Source organism: Oncorhynchus keta, chromosome 20 (genome assembly GCF_023373465.1).
Source record: "Oncorhynchus keta strain PuntledgeMale-10-30-2019 chromosome 20, Oket_V2, whole genome shotgun sequence".
Classification (NCBI taxonomy): domain Eukaryota; kingdom Metazoa; phylum Chordata; class Actinopteri; order Salmoniformes; family Salmonidae; genus Oncorhynchus; species Oncorhynchus keta.
In genome coordinates, this window is record NC_068440.1 from 33,179,725 (window position 1) to 33,184,724 (window position 5,000).

The following is a 5,000-nucleotide window of genomic DNA, read 5'->3' on the forward strand; positions in this document are numbered from 1 at the left end:
CACACTCCAACACTCAGACATAATTTACAGATAGCCAGGAGCACACTCCAACACTCAGACATCATTTACAGATCAGCCAGGGGCACACTCCAACACTCAGACATCATTTACAGATAGCCAGGGGCACACTCCAACACTCAGACATCATTTACAGATAGCCAGGGGCACACTCCAATACTCAGACATCATTTACAGTAGCCAGGGCACACTCCAACACTCAGACATCATTTACAGATAGCCAGGGGCACACTCAGACAATTTACAGATAGCCAGGGACATCATTTACATATAGCCAGGGGCACACTCCAACACTCAGACATAATTTACAGATAGCCAGGGACACACTCCAACACTCAGACATCATTTACAGATAGCCAGGGGCACACTCCAACACTCAGACATCATTTACAGATAACCAGGGGCACACTCAACATCATTTACTCAGACATCATTTACAGATAGCCAGGGGCACACTCCAACACTCAGACATCATTTACAGATAGCCAGGGGCACACTCCAACACTCAGACATCATTTACAGTCAGCCAGGGGCACACTACAACACTCAGACATCATTTACAGATAGCCAGGGGCGCACTCCAACACTCAGACATCATTTACAGATAGCCAGGGGTACACTCCAACACTCAGACATCATTTACAGTCAGCCAGGGGCACACTCCAACACTCAGACATCATTTACAGATAGCCAGGGGCACACTCCAACACTCAGACATCATTTACAGTCAGCCAGGGGCACACTCCAATACTCAGACATCATTTACAGTCAGCCAGGGGCACACTCCAACACTCAGACATCATTTACAGTCAGCCAGGGGCACACTCCAACACTCAGACATCATTTACAGATAGCCAGGGGCACACTCCCACACTCAGACATCATTTACAAAATAAACATGTTGTGTTTAGTAAGTCAGCCAGATCAGAGAGTGTAGGGATGACCAGGGATGTTCTCTTGATAAGTGTGTGAAATTGACAATTTTTCTGTCCTGCTAAGCATTCGAAATGTTACTAGTACTTTTGGTTTTCAGGGAAAATGTATGAAGGAAAATGTCCATTATTTTCTTTAGATGTGTAGTGAAGTGTCATGTCTTTACTATCATTAAATTGAAGACTTAGTTTTCATCAAAGATTCCCGTAATTAGTATTATTTGATTAAACTGAATAATCATGTAACTGTAATTAACTAGGAAGTCGGGGCACCAAGGAAAGTATTCAGATTACAAAGTTATAATTTCCCAATAGAACCTTTCAGATATTTTCATATCTGATCAATAATCTTCTGATTAATGATTTATTTATTTAACCTCACGTTAGTCTCATTCCAAACGTTGTAAATGGATGGTGATCTGCACGAACCCAGTCTTCACTATGAGTCATCCTTTCAGCATGACAATGATCCCAAACACACCGCCCTGGCAACGAAGGAGTGGCTTCGTAAGAAACATTTCAAAGTCCTGGAGTGGCCTAGCCAGTCTCCAGATCTTAACCCCATAGAAAATCTTTGGAGGGAGTTGAAAGTCCATCTTGCCCAGCAACAGCCCCAAAACATCACTGCTCTAGAGGAGATATGCATGGAGGAATGGGCCAAAATACCAGCAACAGTGTGTGAAAACCTTGTGAAGACTTACAGAAAACGTTTGACCTCTGTCATTGCCAACAAAGGGTATATAACAAAGTATTGAGATAAACTTTTGCAAATAAATTGATTAAAAATTCTACAATGTGATTTTCTGGATTATTTTTCTCATTTTGTCTGTCATAGTTGAAGTGTACCTATGATGAAAATTACAGGCCTCTCTCATCTTTTTAAGTGGGAGAACTTGCACAATTGGTGGCTGACTAAATACTTTTTTGCCCCACTGTATATATTTACGCTCAGTGTGTCATCTTGATCGCTGGTGAAAAGTCTTTCTTTTGTAGAATTGTCCGTCTCTCTCTCTCTCTGTCTTGGTTAGAGGGGATAGTTCAAAGTGACATTCGTTATAGAATGAACGTTTCGGCGGTTGTCGTTCTTCACGTTCAATGATTCCGAATTCCTAGCTGCAGACTAGTAATTAATGTCAAAGACTTGTTCTCATTCTGTCGGTATAGATAGTCTAAGAGTTTAACCACGTGGTATGGTTAAAAGATTCAGCAATGTTCTGCAGCCTTAAACAATCTCGTAATTGAGGTAAGCTCGGTCGACAACCTTTGTCCCCCTCCTAATGGGGAAAAACATGGTCTGGTGCTAATTTCTCAAAGTTGGGTTTTATTCGGAATGGCAGAAAAGGAGCTGTCCCAGAATGTCTGACCCTAACTGTGCTAAGGGGCGGTCCAGGATGTCTGACCCTAACTGTGCTAAGGGGCGGTCCAGGATGTCTAACCCTAACTGGGCTCAGGGGCGGTCCTCTGATTTAGTTCAAATCCAATTCCATTTTTGAGTTTTCCTTCATTAAACAGTCCAACATCACATTGTAAAATTGTATAAACTCACTCATTCATCTTATATAACAATTAGATGTAAACCTTATATCTGGGGCTATTATGTAAACAGCATTACGGTAATGTGGCCACACCGTCTCCCATGAGCTTTCCAAGTTATGACAAACGGACCAGTTCGTAACTGGATTCTTCACTGATCTTTTACACTTTCTCCGGAACATGAAATTTGTTCATACCTCAAGTTCTGTGAGGTGGAAGGATTTCCTTTGTCTCGGTGAAAAACTACTCTCTATAACTGTGTGTCCATGAGGTCTTCTCAGGAATTTACGACCTCTGACCACAGCAGCCTAGTTGAAGGAGGAAAGGGGGGAGGCAGGGAGAGGGGGGTGGGGTTGCTATACTCAAAGAGGCCAACGTCATGACAGAAGTAAAAGTAAATATAAATAGTAAAGTAAAGAACAGATACCCCCCAAAAATGACTTACGTAGTACTTTAAAGTATTTGTACTTGTTTGTACTTCTTTACAGCACTGGCTATTGGTTGTGGCGGTTGCTAGCGAGGCTACAAGTAGGCTACTGGGAGATAGCAGGGTAGCTCGCTCATCTGAGCTCAGCTGACTGTAAATGCAGGCATGCAGACGTTGGCTGTTTCTTCTAATTTGTCAGAGAGTCTTCCCTGGGAGCCCATGACACGTCAACATGCCGCCACGCTGCTGGCGCTACACTGTTCCCATGCCTCCACTGAGGGAGAGGAGAGGGGAACAAGTCATGTGATTTAGGATTCCCCAGTTCCCACCTTCCCACACTCACTACCCATATTCCATGGCCTGCAGCCTATCTTCGTCTCTGCAGGAGGACTGTGGTGCCTGTGGCTCCTGTGATTGCGCTTTTATGTGTCAAGTCTCTTAAGGTTCAACACGTTAGTGCTTCATCAAGCTCCTCTCCTGTTGGTTAATTGGTTCATCAGGGTCTACACTTCACCTCATATCTAATCACTTCATTCTTGTTTGTGCTTACGTTGAGCTTTGGTAGCATGTTGATCCTAACAGGGGCACGGTATAGGTATTACTGGTGTCACTGGTACGCCAGTTGACATTTGTCCTTCTTTCTGGGATTCGATTGAATCCACTAGCCTCATTACTCGCAATGGTAAATACTTCACATCTTACACGCTATGTGGTTCTTTACCATGCTAAACTGTTCACCATATGGCAGCGAGCTACAAAGCAGCCCCATTTCAACGGCCTATAGAGTGTCTTAACCAGTTAAATGCAACTAAAGTTCATAAAAAATGTATCTATGTAATACCCAATGATAATAAAAAAGGATGAGAGGGCCATAAACAATCACTAGTAATGACTACCTTTCTGCTAAAGAGTTACCTGCCTCTTCCACTCTAATGTTACTGACAGTTTCCCCATGCTATTTGTCCTTCTCTTCTTGTCTTTGATTAACCCTGGAAAAACAGTAATGTGACATAGTCGGTCACGTAGGAGGACTCCCCCCTTTGTGAAATATTGAGCAGACTCAAAGTTGGGCCTGATGAATCTTTTAACCAGCGGGCTCTGAGAGCTGGTGAGTGAGGGAGAGTGAGAGTGAGAGAGAGAGAGAGAGAGAGAGAGAGTGAGAGACAGAGAGAGAGACAGAGAGAGAGAGAGAGAGAGAGAGAGAGAGAGAGAGAGAGAGAGAGAGAGAGAGAGAGAGAGATGCAGAGCACTCTGGTGCTTTTGGAGCTGTCCTGGTCCTCAGCACGCAGCAGTGGAAGTCTGTATGTAGCCGTGGTGGCAGGGGAGAGGAACACTGCCAACCATGATCCAGGAGATTGAAGGGTTTGGGGGGGGGGGTTTCAGTAAGTAAGGAGACAGACAGTTAAATTGATTTGAAATCATCAAATTACCATCATATCCTCATATGGCCCTCGATGTGGTCCTTATCTGGAGACTGGTGATTGGCTGAAATTTGTATAGAGGAGGTGTGTGTGTGTGTGTGTGTGTGTGTGTGTGTGTGTGTGTGTGTGTGTGTGTGTGTGTGTGTGTGTGTGTGTGTGTGTGTGTGTGTGTGTGTGTGTCAATGCACTGACAGAGCACTCAGTACAAGGTTGCCTTGGTGTTTTGACAGTGTGTGTGTGTGTGTGTGTGTGTGTGTGTGTGTGTGTGTGTGTGTGTGTGTGTGTGTGTGTGTGTGTGTGTGTGTGTGTGTGTGTGTGTGTGTGTGTGTGTGTGTGTGTGTGTGTGTGTGTGTGTGTGTGTCAATGCACTGACAGAGCACTCAGTACAAGGTTGCCTTGGTGTTTTGACAGTGTGTGTTTGTGTGTGTGTGTGTGTGTGTGTGTGTGTGTGTGTGTGTGTGTGTGTGTGTGTGTGTGTGTGTGTGTGTGTGTGTGTGTGTGTGTGTGTGTGTCAATGCACTGACAGAGCACTCAGTACAAGGTTGCCTTGGTGTTTTGACAGTGTGTGTGTGTGTGTGTGTGTGTGTGTGTGTGTGTGTGTGTTTCGTGCGTGCGTGCGTGCGCGGGAAAGAGAGAAAGACAGATAAAATGAGAGGAAAGGAAAGAGAG